This window comes from Ostrinia nubilalis, chromosome 23 (assembly GCF_963855985.1).
Source record: "Ostrinia nubilalis chromosome 23, ilOstNubi1.1, whole genome shotgun sequence".
NCBI classification, from domain to species: Eukaryota; Metazoa; Arthropoda; class Insecta; order Lepidoptera; family Crambidae; genus Ostrinia; species Ostrinia nubilalis.
Window position 1 is genome coordinate 10,485,783 of NC_087110.1, and position 16,515 is coordinate 10,502,297.

The window sequence follows — 16,515 nt, forward strand, 5'->3', positions numbered from 1 at the left end:
ACAGTCGTGAGACAGGACCTTTCCTTAATTCTTCCTTTTTTTACTCGTATGTATCTTTGATAGATATTAGATACATGATGTGACTTTTTCATCCCACTAAACACTCTCGATCACGTATATTGCATAACTGTTGTAATAAAACCAGTAATTACAGCAAAAACAAACTCTTTGTGGATGAGTCACGTGCAACAGACGTTATGCGTGATTTTATTGCTATAGAGAAAGCAGTAGCGAGCCCGATATCAGCTGTTTCGTGTATGAGCCATCAGGCAGGACATGTATTGAAATGAAATGGAATAGTAATTTATTCAGTACAAATACAAAGGTACAGAGGCACTTATACACGTCCCAAATATAGCTTGCCCTACCATCACTTCGGGGCAACATCATCATCATCATCATTTCACCCGTAGGACGTCCACTGCTGAACATAGGCCTCCCCCAATGATTTCCACAATGGCCGCTTGGTGGCGGCCTGCATCCAGCGCCTTCCCGCTACCTTTATGAGGTCGTCGGTTCACCTTGTGGGTGGACGTCCTACGCTGCGCTTTCTGGTACGTGGCCTCCACTCCAGAACCTTGCTGCCCCATCGGCCGTCAGTTCTGCGTACTATATGCCCTGCCCATTGCCACTTCAGCTTACTAATCCGTTGGGCTATGTTGGGGCAATATATGAGCATATTACATAGGCACATACAACTTTACTGTTTATAACCGAAATCGGTTCAGCCGTTTGGTCTATTGCGGGTTTTTACACAGAATAACAATACCTACCTTTTACAAAATTAAGTGTAAAACTAAAAGTTAAGATACGCTGCTTTGTTGCTTGGACCACTCTGTAAGAGATTTCGACTCTGTTTTTTTTTTAAGTCCTAGGTTCGATTCCACTTGGGTCACGCTAGATAGTGAGCTGACAGCTGGGCTGGTACAGCTTAGGGTATGCTTCGGAGAACTGTTTTGGATCTTTGTAGAGTACCTTACCTACTTCTTATGTATTTTGCTCAAATGGAAAATGCAAGTAATCGCATCAAATTAATCAGACTACAAAGGACAACTTAATAATAACTCGACCAACACTTAGCTAGGAAACATATCAGTAGATTTAATTTAATTCTGAATCTTGTGGCATTCAAAATAAAGACTAGTTATTGAAATAGCACGGTCGGTGCTGTAGGGAAGTCACGTACGGCGTACGGGTGACGGAAGCAGTGGACGTGAGTGACAGTCGGTTTTCTAAACAACGCATAAATTGTATTCAGTTTTCTATGTTACTGCTTTGGTGTTGCGTATAAATCTATAGATTTGGATACCATCTTTTTATTTTATTTTATTGTGTGACCTAAGTTTTATTCAAATAAGCATGCTATTAAAAGTTATTGGCTACTCGATAATAGATGGCGCTAGTAGTAGTTAAAACAAAAGTTAAAAAAAATAATTTAATGTAATTTTGTATCGTTAAACTTATTGTTTGTTTCTTTGTTTCAAGGTAATAGTCCGTATTTTGCAATTTTAATTGTGTAGCGAGTCCTATGAATTTCTTGAAGGTCCACGCACAGATGTCGCTAAGATTGCCTTGCTCCACAAGTTTTTCAACTTGTAAATATTTATGTAGGCCGTTGTCTACAGAATGCAAAGGTTATTACGTCACTGATTCCGCCTCAAAATATCAAGATTCCGCGCAGGCTTTCGAACAAACTTCGCCATGCACCATGCATACCGGCCGAGGTCGAACATTTCTTCTAAGGTGATCAACTCGATTGCTTGAAAACTTTGTCTACTTTGAACATTATTACCGGGCAATAAAGAAGCCTTTCAATTTTAACTCCTGCGCCATTCATTTCTTTGCTTTCCAAACGATTATCCGCCGTTTTGCCATGTGATAAAACATACAACCGCCCGTCAGTCTGAGATGAAAACCTTCAAGACATTTCAACACCCCGTGAGTTTTAAAACGTATAGCAATAGCGTTAAGGTAGAAAATAGACTAGTAAAGGGTCCAAGAATGTATAAGCCGGTTTTGTAAAAACGCGTTCCCGTTAAGGGGTATTTGTGAGAGGCAACGACCATTTAATTCGTTTGTGTAATAAACCGATCTTCGGAGAATGCTAGTCAACGATTGGTTCGCAACAGTCGTTCTTTCGCCGTGGAAAGGTGCGAGCGTTGCGCGCACGCACGTTGTTAGTGATTGTTTTATAAATTAACTTTTTATGTGGATACGTTCGCGGACGAAGAGAGAAACTGTTTAGTGAACATTTGCTTACATTTATAAACATTTCAAAGATAGATATTTAGTGGACGTTACCTGTTTTATAGAAGTACAGGTACGAGTGGAATTTCTTAACACATAAAACGAGTTTTCTTCCCATCGGCTGTATGGATTTTGTAATTCGCATAATTTAGTAATATTCTATCGTTCGTACGTAATTTAGGTGTGTTCGAGTGGATATTAGACTCAATCTTCGAGTGTTTTTTGTTGGAATCCAATTAGAAAGGTAAGTTATCTTGCCTACACAGTTGCCGCTTTGTACCTTTGATTATAACTTAAATAGAGTAAGCAGGTGGTTTCTACGTTACCTTTCTGTTGTTTATTAAGCTAGATAGTTAAAACCTTACTCTTCCCCTTCCAAATCAATACCTAACTCTTAAATTCCTAACCGTACCCAACTGGTATGACTGTGAAATTTGTTTATTTTTAGTTCCTTGCAAAAAGTTTAGCAATCATTAATTTGATTGCCCGTGGCTAAGAAAATAAGTAACTGGCGTGTAATTAACTCACAAGTCCTTCAAAGGAGGTCAGTATAGGAATTATTAAAAATAAATTATGAAATAACATGCAAAAAGTTTTAATTTTGGCTGACCAAATTGCGCAAGCCGCAAAGCTGCGAAAGCGAAAAAAAGTTTCATCCAACTGCCGAACGGAATGTTTGATTTTCGAAGGAACTGGCATGAATTCCAATAATCCAAACAGGTGACAGTCTACAGTTAGTTTGCTAGTACCTACAGTACCCGTAGCACGAATAAATATCGTGGCGCGCGTGCCGCTACGGTGCTAGTTGCGACGATTACGAGATGCACAGGGCATTGGTCTGTAGGTGTTAGAGCATTAACTTAAGAGGGGTGTTCTTCTTAAGGTTCCATAAGTTTGAATATCCACATATCGAACTCCAGGCGGTGCCAGCAGCCCTTCGAGAAAGGAAACTTACCCAAAGAACACTTAAAAACAAATATTGTCTAGGTAGGTACAAACGCGGGAGATCTTATTGAGAGATGCCTAATGGCGCCAATCAGCATCACCCTTCTTGGGGGTTTCTTGGTGTTGATGATGGATGATACTTTGTTAGTAAATGCCTAAAAGGGTTAGCTTATGAGTCGTGTGTTAAAAGCATTAAATAAACTCATAAAACTCATTAATTTTGCAAAAGGCTTTTAAAAAGCACTTACACGTCCCAGTATTAACCCTACCACTGCTTCGGGACAATAAATGCACCAGTGCTGTTAGCCTCTCGTGGTAAGCTAAATAAGCTTGTGTTACAAGTGAGCTCACCACAATATTCGAACGGTGGTGGGTTTCGAACCCTTCGTTCCTCGGATCTCGAGTCGGCCACTCCGCCGACCCCTTCACCGTTCGGCTATCGTGGCTACTCATCACTGGAATAATATTGTAAAAATCCGTGGGCGATATCAAGAGTTAAAAAACCCTTAGAAGTAGGTACATTTATTTCTATGCTTCGCTTTTAACCCTTCTTGCATAGGATAGGATTATTGGCAAATCATAACCACTTTATTACTAGAAGAGAAACCCACATATTAAATAATAAACATGGTTTACCATGTAGGGCAATTACCATTTCTAGGCAAGTATAGAAGCTTCGAACAAGATTTGCATTTTTATGGACTTGTTGAAGCAAGTAATGCATGATGATTGATGTCTGATATTAATATGGATAAGGGCATGCATTCAGCTTGGTTAATTTTCTTTTCTTGAACTATAATAATTGCCAGCACTTCTTTATCAGCAGTTTCTCACTAAAAAGTGCGTTAGCATAAACTTTGACAAGTTATTAGGTCACCAAAACTTGCCCAGTCATTTTGTGGCTGCTTGGTTCAGGCAGAGTTCAGGTTTCATACATAAACTCACATACACTTGATAACAATCGCGACAAGTTCTATTTCGAAATCACTTTAAAGGCCGAAGAAAGAACGACGAACGAAAAAATGCTGGCGCGAAGCGAATTCGCAGTATTCTTTTTAATTTTATGTTCTGTGGTTAAAACTGTCACTTAAGATAGCTACTTTTCCAGGGAGGCTGGTAGCAATTAAAATCAACGGTGGCAGAAGTAAACCATAGAAAAAAAGGATAGGTAGTAGTTAAGCATTGGGTTTGCTAATGCCGTGTATGTAATAATCTTAATTGATTAGTTAAGTTCGCATAGCAGGCGAACGACTAGCGGTTCGCATGCAGTCGTCATAGGCACCCCATAATCAAGCGAGTCGCTGAAGCATCGCCAACCGGGACTTCATTATACACTGAGAAACCCCATGAAGTTCCTCAAGCAAAAACCATGCGGAAGAACATTCCATTGCATTTCCATCTACTTGCATAATAAATACAGTAAGGGGGAAAGAACAATAAAGTTTAAACTTCTGAGTTTCTTGCGCTGCTTCTTCTCAGCACTGGCCCATTTGTTGTCCCGAAGCAGTGGTAGGGTTAACACGTTGACTGCCAAAGTAAATTTACTAATTCGCCAAAATTGAATTTTTTGCTAATCGATGTGTAATGGCTTGAAATGAATAGTTATTGTTAAAAAATATTTTTTTACTATTTATATTGACATATTATACCCATGAAAAAAACTGTCAGCCACCCGTGCCTGACGCGGCCCGAATGGTATAAATTTCAGTCACAGCGCCATGTCAAGCATTTTGTCAGGCACAACAAAATCACGTTTCTGCGTTTTGGCGGGAACTACCGTGTCGCATCGCTTTCCTCGCTTTAGCCCTCGTGAATACTATCGCTCTGTCCGGTTGCTGTCGGTCAACTGTCAAATTTCGGTCGTGTAAAGTCGAGAAAGACAGCAAGTTATAACTTACTCTCTTCAAAGCCCTAATCAGCCTAATTTTTGTCTGTAATGTTTCAATTTTTTACACAAATAATAATTTTAATAATTATGCTTAATAATTTATTCCGAAATATATCGTAAACTTGTGATTCTATTAAGAATTTCAAATATTTGTCGTGTTTTTACTAAAATTTTCATTCAAACCTGTGTTAATTTTTATTTAGGTACAAGAGTTGCAGGCCATGCTGAACATACTTTGTTGGGGGCCACGTCAGTCATTTAAAATAGGAAGTAATGCATTAAACGTGCCAGGCGGCCTACTGCGGTCGTTTGATTTAGATGCTTCAGTGTCAGGCTCCAGTGACTGACATGGCCCGAATAGGTTGCATGTTTGTCAGTCACCGGTGACTGTCATGGCAGCCTACGTGTTAATACTGGGACGTGTGAAAGAACTTTTTTAACACGATCGTGCAAAAATAAAATGAGTTTTATGAAACCTAGCCTTTAATATATTAATGTGACTCTACTTGAAGGATAGATTATTTATCTATCTCCGATATTCGGAAACAAGCAAATACCTAGGGCGCATCACTCTAATATTTGTGGTTGGTCGAATTTGTGAAATTTATAAAAACCTCAATTTAAGACCGCAAATAAAACTAAATTAATAGACCTAAATAGACTGCTCTAAATAAATAATAATAAGAAACATCAGTAACGTTGTTACTTTAATTATCAAAACGATTGAATGTTATCTTTTTTACCTTTTAAAAAATGATTGAATTACCTACGTACAACTTCTATCAACGTTTATTCTATGAGTTACAAAGCTAAACAATCGATGACTAGGCTAGGTATCTTTTATAATTTTCACAAACAAGTTTACAAGGAAAATTAACTTTACACCGCCACTTATCTAATAATTTACCATATTCATTGCAAGACCAATGCCTATTGCATTTAAATACATATAATGAGTAAAACATCTGCAAATTAATAACAAAACAAAATGAACGCGTGACTCCCCAAGGTTATTGAATAAATGTAAATTATAAAAACAATGTTAGTTTGCAATTAGCATTCGTAATAAATAATTAATGAAAAGTTATAACATTGAGTTTGAGACAGGCAGTAAGCAACGCGCTGGTAAAATGCATATTTTTTGCACAAAACAATTTAGAATAAGGAAGTAAACCAAAATAATGCTCTGTACACCTAGGTGTACCTACTTATTTTTTTGGTTAATTATTTGCATTAATCGATCAATTGAGCAATCGGAAATATGATTTTTTTTATACTCAGGTACCTACTTACACAGATTTAGTAAGTTTTACGAACCCCGAAATAATGTTAAAAGTCCTTAATTTTCTATAAAAAATATTTTATTTGTAGAAAACACTTGACTACCGATCGATCAATCAAGTGATTAATAAATTATTTATTTTATTCTATTACAAAAACCATAACTCGAAAACATTTACGCCTATTCGCTTATTTATATTTAATAGTCTTGTCGCAGAGGTCAAACTTAAACGGCTTGAAATGATTCCACAACCTTCGCGGTAATGGCGTCCGCAAACATTGCGTAATAGATCTTCTTGTAGACATCTACGAGTATTTGAACACGATTAGAAACGTGTTCACTTCTTGTATCATAAAAAAACAATAATTGAAGAATTAAGTTTATATTCAAAAGTAGACCTATAGGTTTTAGGTAGAAACTTTCAATAAACCCCTTGTGCACTATCCGGCTCGAAGGACCAGAAAAAATTGCCAAACTATTCAACTGTCCAGCTCCAAGGACTATTCTATGATATTGTTGTCGGCCTTTGTAAAATCCGTCTTATTAAATACCTAGGATTAATTGAATAATTAGGATTTAGAAAATTCTGAAGGTTTTCCGTTAGTTCCATTACCTACCGACTATTTATCATTTCAAAAGGTAAATAATCTTCTTTATTTATTATTATTCTTGGGCTATTAACAAAAGGTTTAGAGTTAATAACCGTGGACATGACAACACGAATACACGATTGTGTGGAGAGATTAGCGATTTACATAAAAATAGGAGTTATGCAAGGGAAAGTTGTCGGTTGTCGCCGGGTTGTCATACGCGTAATCTTTGTAAATATTACCTAGTTTACGCATGTTTGTTCATAAAAATGACAAATAGCCGACCACAGTTCCAGCTACACATTTTCGGTTTTTCTTTCGCTCTCATCAAATGAAATTCTTTGCGATAAAACGAGATGATATGACTTGAAATAGCTTTACTAGATCGTTTCATCTCGAAGACGCGCCCCACCATTCTTCCGCTAATGTTTGAGTGTTATCGGTACACGCTAAATCATCCATGAGTGCACACGCACACTACAATAATGATTCTCGAATTGAATTGGAAACGATCTATAACTATTAGCCAGCTGAAACTGTGCACTATCATTTCAGCAAAAATAAATTACAGTTGTAGTTGACACCATCAGTCAAATGATATGGGTATTTTTATGAGCTGTAAAAACGCTATTTCATCATAGAACATGGTAGGGCAATAGGTTTTTCCGTGCAAAACACTTGATTGTTTTTTAGAGAACTTAGTAAGAGTTGTACAGTAAAATTATACTTAGTGGGCATATAAGTTTAAAATCTTCCCTGTAGGTAACACCAAAGTAAATTTTCATTGCTTACACTGCTGAGAAAATCGTACAAACCTTGTATGAAACTGTACCTCTATCATGAACAACTTTCGTCTTCGAATCGTTTTCGTATTCGACAAATTTCTCACACCAAGTTCACTTAACAACACGTTCACAAGGGCGATGTTGTAGTTTTCTTACTAAAACTTTTGATGTCGATTCGAATACGCAAACGATTCGAATTCGAAAGTTTTTCGTGCTAGCCGTACTGATATTGTATTTCTCACGATGGAGACATAATACAGACAGGCTAGAGATGTGTCAGTGTTTACTAACGAAGTTTAGTTTGCCGATAATATTATGACTGGAGATTTCCTAAGCACTGGCTGTGGCACTGGCTATGTTTAGGTTTAATGCCATTGCAGCTGCAATAGATTTTCACCTAAGAGGTATCTTAGTTAATAATACTAAGATTAATTTAAGACTAATAATATAATTAAAAAATTCTTTCATAAAGCGCTTTTACGATAATGTCCCAGTATTTTATGAAAATACTTTTGTGAGTATTTCTTTGAAATGAAATTGTAACACACACAATCCAATGTAGGTACGAGTATCATTTTACTCAGCGATTCCTAAGGCCTACAGTAGACATGCTATTTTAGCACCGGCGATCGTTGGATCATCGCATTGGACGCATCGAAATCGAGCGTTTTAGCACAATTTAGCGACTACGCGAGCTAGCGATTTCGCGATTTAACGCGTACGGACGCAGTATCGGAATCGCGTGTTTCTGCTTCAAGTTCCAAAACTCCCGCGTTTGTGTGCAGTGTGTTGCTGCATTCAGCTTCAAAAAAGCGGCTAAATCGCCGACTGCTAATGCTAAAAATAGCGATGTGTGCTGTGTGTGACTCTTATTGCACACACCCAACAATTTTTATCGAGAAAACTGCGCAAGTCTAGCAACTTTTTATGCGCTCGCGCAACTTCTAGGACCTGCAAATCTGCAATTAGCGCGTGCCTTCGCCAGGTTTCCGTACAGGGCCAATTTGTGGATCGCGATAACTCGCTAAATTACTTTCACTTTCTTACTTGATTAGCGAGATAGATAACTGACGGAAAAACGTAAAAATGCACCTAAATTCCACAAAAAAGTTAAACGCGCGTTGAACACTGGATTTAAATTACATTTCCATACTAAATGACAATTTAAACAAGTGTTACGCACGTTTAACTTTTTAATAAGGCCTAAAAAGATCTCACAATGTTATTTTACTTCCTGATGACTAATATAAAACATTTCATAGTGGTTCTCTAGTGTATTGGTTCAATATAGTGTTATATTGTACTAGCTTTCCGCCCGCGGCTTCGCCCGCGTGGAATTTTGTCTGTCACAGAAAAACTTTATCGCGCGCGTCCCTGTTTCAAAAACCGGGATAAAAACTATCCTATGTTCTTTCCCGGGACTCAAACTATCTCTATGCCAAATTTCATCAAAATCGGTTGCGAGGTTTAAGCGGGAAAGCGTAACAGACAGACAGACAGACAGACAGAGTTACTTTCGCATTTATAATATTAGTTGGGATTGTAATTTGTAAGCAATATTGCGTAAAGCAATTAAGTATTGAAACTCTTGAAAAACCAGTTAAACAACAAAATCAACAGTAATAATTGTCAATAAAAACATAATTCGACAAATATTTACATTTATAATCTGCAATAAAAATATCTGCCCAAATAATAAAAGCCGTCAATTCTGGCTACCGACAATATTTCAATCAATAAACTACATTTTTATAGCCACAATCCATTCAAAGATACACTTTTATCGGCTGTGTTGGTATAACTTTCATACGCCCTGCATTTCTGTCGGCGAACTTAACAACTTTCTCTTACATAACTATGTTTTATGTTAATACTTTTCTCATGTAAATCTCGCCGTGTTCTTTCTCAGTCTCAGATGTCTCCACGCCCAAAAATCTCATAGTGTAGTAACATAGTTTATGGTAGACTGTTGTAAGTATAAAGGGAGGAAACGATAAGTGATCTCACTCGATTATTACTAAACAAAAAATTGAATTTTCATATAGATTCAGTTGATTCTGTAACCCATTATTTATACAGTTTGATAGAGCTCGTGAAGCACTTCAAGGATCAGTAAACAGTTTTTAGATATCTTGTATAGTTTAGAAATAATCGAGTGAGATCACTTATCGTTTCCACCTTGTATAAGTAGGTACTTTATTTATTCATAAGATTTATCTACAATAACATAAATTCCGTTCATAATGAGCCTTGAATTGAATAGCTAAGCAGATAATGTTGCCGTGTTCAAATTAACAAGGCATTAAATAAACGGAGTGACAGAAGTTATTCTGATTATTTCCGACTGTATCCAATCTCTACGATTGTACCTAAATACCTTATTCCAGGGGTTCCCAAAGTGTGCGCCGTAGATCCCAAAGTAAAGAGGGGCGCTGTGAGTCTTTACGTCGCGTAAGCGCTTGAAACAGTGGATACCCTATCCCTCCTACATCTTCTTTACCCGCCCGTCTTTCGACTGTATTTTTTTCAAAGGGTAGGCGCCGTTGTGACAAAACACTTTTGTGAGTGCGCCGCAGGATGAAAAAGATTGGGAACCCCTGCTTTCCAAGCTTTGATGATTGTTATTCGCCAGGCACGGATCCTTGCGAAATTTAGCGGGCTACAGCAAATTAGAGCTGGTTTGCAGCTATTTAAAGAAAATTGCCAGATGGGTTTGAAAATTCTCCTCATTACGAGCGAACGTGTGGTAATTACGAATATTTTGTACCACTTAAAACTGTAAATGTTTCAAATAATCATTTTGCTCTTCTAGCATAAGAAGTACCTATTAATCATCACCATTTTAGGTATATCATAATTATTTCTATTGACTACTTCCAACATATTCTGTTTTTGATGGGACCAATCAATAGTCATAAGTTATCTGGTATTCAATGTGCTCCTTGACCTATAGGGTTCTTTTGCATGTCTCCCTTTCGGCGTCCCTGAAAAATTCTGATCCATTACTTATAGGTCTGTCTACGCACAATATTCGCCATATTGCCATAAAAAATAAAAAAGACACATTACAAGTTACGCCACTTTTAAATACCAGTTTAGAGATACGATCTGTTTAATAACTGTTGAAAACTAAACCCTGGGAAGTCCTACTTAATAATAATAAGTGAAATGATATCATCGTCGTTTGATCTCATATTATTATGATGTCAGATACCTTCCGCGTTGCGGCGAGTTCAGCGGTTTCCATCTTTCTCAACTCGAGATAATGCGGTTCAAATTAGTATCAAATTACCGTAAATTATGTGTTTATTTCAAGTAGAGTTACTTAAGTAGAATTGGCAAATCTGAGGTCATGGGTAACGATTGTTACATTAAATTATGCGTATGTATTGAAAATTAAGGTTTTTGATGCTTTTAAGGCAAAGGAATATGTTACAGAACTTCTTCGTAATATTAATCAGCATTAAGCAAATAAAATAGATTTTCATCATCATCATCATTTCAGGTATAGGACGTCCACTGCTGAACATAGGCCTCCCGCAATGATTTCCACATTGCCCGGTTGGTAGCGGCCTGCATCTAGCGCCTTCCTACTACCTTTATGAGGTTGTCGGTCCACCTTGCTGGTGCATGCATACTTACCAAACTGAATTATTATGTTATCATTTTAAATTATGATGACGGGAAAGGAAGGTTTAATTTTTGAACACTCATCGGTTGGTCAATATTATCCTCAACAGACATGCTAATAATTTAAATTACTTCAGAAGTATTTGCGTTGCGAGTAATGTAGTCTTGTAGTATGAGCACATCTTGTTTGTTATAATTGTTTGCCGATCGCACTCGCTCACCTGTGTTTTCCCGGATGTTTGCAGGTGTGAGGCATTTTTCTAATAGTTTTAATCGGTAATAAAACATTATAGATTATGTCTTCAATTACGATAACAATCTCAAATAAAAAATAATAAATGGCGCGTAGGTATTGGGGAACCTATTTCGAGTAATGTATTGCTAAAGGCTGTGATGCTCTGAAATATTTTTTTCAATTATCGGTAGGTACTCAAGTCAAGTCAAACTTATGCCTTCAAACCCTTGATTGGTGTAAATATAACCCTGTAGAAACAGAAAAGTATATGGCTGCTTAAAAAGTTATTATTTTGTTATTTTTTTAATTGAAGTTACAGCTCAGCTTTTGCCAATGATTTTACAGTTTATATCGATACCAGGCACAAAATAATAAAATATACTCAAATAACTTTAGGTCTAACCACGCTATATTGAATATCGCTTATTCGCAATTTCAGTTACAAGAAGTCACATCTGAGTCATTGTGAAAAAGTCACAACAACATGTAATTTAAATAAGTAGTCACGACCAATTCACAATTAGTGAAACTGTCATCGCTTTACAATGCAGTTGCATCGGCAACAGACCAATGCGTATGCAATCGCAGAAATGTCGTCATTTGTTACTTGTAGAATTTCAAACGCGGCCGTTAGCAATATCGCGTTAAATAATGGCTGCCAGGGCTGGGCTGGGCAGAATAAATGAATAATAAAATATCAAATTAATATTTGAAATTGAATGATTATGATAACTAGAAAGTTTGAAACGGAGCAAGACAACAACTCAACAATATTATGGTCTGTTTACAAATCATAGTATGTAGTTAAAACATTCAGTCAATACCTACTTTCTTCGTGATGTCGAATGTCAAAACTAATCGAATTGTCTTATTTACCATCCCTAGACAAAGTTACATTTGACACCGAATCAGTTTTGCGATCGATTCCCGGAGCGAAGTAGGCTAGCTCTATGTAAAAAAGGATTGTAAAATTGCCACAAATGTCACTTTGTCTAGGGAGGCAGTATACTCGTACCTACATAACTTTGAATCGAGTTAGTAAAGGTGGTACGATAAATTTTTTTGGGGCAACCCTGCGCGTGTGTGTTGGTAGGTAATTTCTCATGCCAGTGTCGCCCTGTAGCAATTTCGTAACCGTATGGGAAGTATCCATGCTTTATACCATGCCTTTTGTCTGACTGAAGAACATCGCCCAGAAGTTCCACTATTGTTTCTGTATCAAATTGGGTTTTCTCCTTTTAAAAGTCGAGAAAATTGGATCAAAATCACTGAAGGAACTTCAATTACAAGTTCTGGAATAGTATAAAGTATGCAAGCAAATTAATTTCTATTGTGATATTTACGATCCACCCACAACACAACTCTTGTTTACTATTTTATAGGTGAACGGTAAACTGCATCATGCTCGATTTAATGGCCAATGTACATACGTACACTCGTACAGCATAATTAATTAATACAGTCGATTTTCAAACGTATTAATAAATAAAAGTGTTATGTATTTATTATGTAAAAATAACTCCAAAGCGCTTCCTTCTGCACATTCTTGCTGAAGGTCGGAATCCCAATCAGGTTTGTCGGCGATTACATTGTATTTGTGATCATGAATCATCCGAGCAAAACGCCAAAAACCAAAGGACGCCCAAGGATAACTGGTTTCTTCGCAAATTAAATTCCTTCGGTTTACAAACGTAGTTTTTGTAAAACGCAGGATCCGACGTAATTAGTTGATCTTCAGTTTTTGAATTAGTAAAATTTATGACAGTCATAATAATATTACAGTCGTACAGTAGTACTGGGGACTCCCAGTATATCAGACTATCTCTCTAAGAATATCCTATTTTAGTTGCTAAGCATTTATGAATGTACCTAACCAATAATGTCGTTAGTTCGTTTCAGTCAAATGACGTCCACTGCTGGACAAAGGCCTACCCAGGATTTCCTTAACGACCTGTCCTGCCCTGCCCGCATCTAGCCAACCTATAATGTCATCATCAACAGCCCTTTACAGTCCACTGCGGGACTATGAGCCTCCTCCAACATAGTGGAGTTTTGCCATAATCCCCACGCTTGGCAGACGGGTTGGAGATCGCAGTTTAAAAGATTGATGTTTGTCAGAGAGCGCTGCTGCCCATTCTCTGTTTGATGTGTAGTCCCTAAGACGCCTCTTACGACTCCCACGGGAAGAGTAGGGGTTGGTGACAAATGTATTCTACTCTGCCGTCACCACACGGCTCAATAATGTCAATAACTTTTAAATCGGATAAAACCTAATGGCAATTTCGGCATATTACCATAGTCTACTCATGTCTTATAACACCTACAACATTAATATATTTGACGTTCATACGGAGGTAGGTCATCTCGAAATCCGGGCATCACCTAACCTTTACAATAGCAACAATGAACATATCTCATCCTCAATCTCTGATCAGGTTCACCATTGTCTCCTATGAGCTATAGCCCGTCTGCAAAATGGCCGCGACTTAAAACAATACGTTGCACAATGCCAACCGTATTGATCGTTTTTGACTTCTTTTCTCGCCACGCACCGTGGGTTTATGGTGTTTTTACTTACGGTGTCTTGATGCAATGCCTTTGATTACTGGCTGTCATTATGGGAATGATTCGATGGTTGGGTAAGGAAACCCCTGCTGGGATTGGGAAATCTTTTCTTTTACAGTTTTCTTCTTCCACTTACTTTCAATTTCAAATGACTGTGTCGAAAGATTCAGAAACTTTTGTATATTTTTGACATTATTTTCCTATAACTTTGTCACATAAGGAGGTCCTTTCTTTCTTCATTTCATTTATTTATCAAACGCATGGTTACAGCTTAGGTACATGGTCGCCAGGTCCAAAAACCCAAAAGCCGGACTTGGTGTTTAATTTGACTGGACATTTTACCCTAAAAGCCGGACATTCATGATTGTTCTTTTAAGGAAATATTGCTTAGTTTATTTTCTACTAGCTTTCCGCCCGCGGCTTCGCCCGCGTGGAATTTTGTCTGTCACAGAAAAACTTTATCGCGCGCGTCCCTGTTTCAAAAACCGGGATAAAAACTATCCTATGTTCTTTCCCGGGACTCAAACTATCTCTATGCCAAATTTCATCAAAATCGGTTGCGAGGTTTAAGCGGGAAAGCGTAACAGACAGACAGAGTTACTTTCGCATTTATAATATTAGTTGGGATTTTACGAGTATTTTCTGCATTAGTATTTATTTAGTATATCGGCAGATGAATTTGAATTGTGAACACATCGTCTAATAGCTAAAATTGTTCTCAGAGATGTTCTCAGTGTTCAATCAAATGGACATCTCACTCAACACCGTTGCAGTTTTTGTGCTCGGTGACCTCAGAGACCGGTTCTTAGTTCATTATGTGGTAACGCGTGCGCAAAAGGCACATTGATGAATGTGTGGCTGAGTAAGGATCCGGTTGAATTTTGATGAAGAAAAAATCCTTCGGAAATAAGAAAAGATCCAAACAATATCATGAGTTTATTTAAAAAAAAATATATTTAAAGGACACAGGACAGTTATTCTCTCTATAAGATTCTCTAAAACGAGCAATATTTTTCGCCAATATTGCACTAAAGTAGTGTACAACATCAGGTCAATGCCTTTAATTTTGTATTTATTAAATCTAAGGAAATTCAGGAACAGAATGTAGATGGAGCCGCGATATTCAGACACTATATTCACAAACTACATTCACAAGGTGGACCGACGACATCGTAAAGGTAGCAGGGAAGCGCTGGACGCAGGCCGCTACCAATCGATCAACATGGAAAGCATTGGGGGAGGCCTATGTTCAGCAGTGGACGTCCTATGGCTGAAATGATGATGATTCACAAACTATATTGAACATTTGCCAACCATGATTTGATAAATGTAAAGGAAATTCAGTAACAGAATATAGCCGCGATATTCACACACTATATTGCCATTTGCCAACCATGGCTGTCAGCAAGTCATTGTATCAAAATGTTGCTCACTTTTAACCTTTATGTGTGGGCAAATAACCAGTAACCAGGTTCATTCATTTCGATCTGCGGTATTCGGGTGCTATATTGTGGTGACGTAACGACCTGCGCATGCACAGCATGGAACAGGTTGTGCTGTGGCTAGGGTTGCCAACATTGGTAGCGATGAATAGTATAGGGTTACCATTAGAATGTTGTTTTAAGTTATAATTAAAGCTATTGGAGAGGAGAGATGTCTACAACACCACTGATTTTCAGCCATGATCACGCTTGAGATGAAAATGTGTTAAATGTTGCGAAAAGGGCTTAATTAATTATTGATTAGAGGGTAGAGTCACTATTATATTATGAGCTAGGTACACTGTAGCTTAATTGAATGCAATTAACTCTATCTATCTAGTATCTTATTTTTCTGCAACTTATTATCAATCAGTAAACATTTAAACCACTGTCCTTTTATCGAGTTGTGTGGTAGAGATTATTAGTATGAACTGTGAAATTCCATATGTTGTTGTTTTCCTTCCGATTATCCATTTTTAACGAACAGACTTCTCTATCTTTATTCTGTTTAATTAATTCGCGCTCGACTTGGCGGGGGCACTGCCTTACTCCCCGATCTATCTATATATTTATTTATTTATTTCCACACACATTATCACTATCTTTATACTATATGAATGAATTGCTATGGTTCGCGCGTTTGTCCGCAATAAAAATTGAGAAAAGTCGGTCAAATACACCGCCATGACTATAGGTTTATTAATGTCTTAAGTTATTTTTTTTAATCATTCCAGAACCGAGTAATAATTTTTGGTGTGCGCTTAAAGTAATAATAGTTAGTATTAATACGAAATTGAAATTATTTACTTAAATAAATTAAATTATCATTATGTTATGACGAATTTACAATTGAAATTATTTACTACA

At 37.3% G+C, this 16,515-nt stretch overlaps 1 protein-coding gene across 1 annotated transcript in view; it reads left to right on the forward strand.

The window, feature by feature from the left end:
• Positions 1-2,144: 2,144 nt before the first annotated feature.
• LOC135083233 (uncharacterized) overlaps positions 2,145-16,515 on the forward strand; it is a 95,106-nt gene continuing 80,735 nt past the window's right edge. Inside the window, exon 1 of the mRNA XM_063977970.1 lies at positions 2,145-2,491. The gene's annotated coding sequence lies outside the window, so the exon portion shown is untranslated. The remainder of the gene's footprint in view (positions 2,492-16,515) is intronic.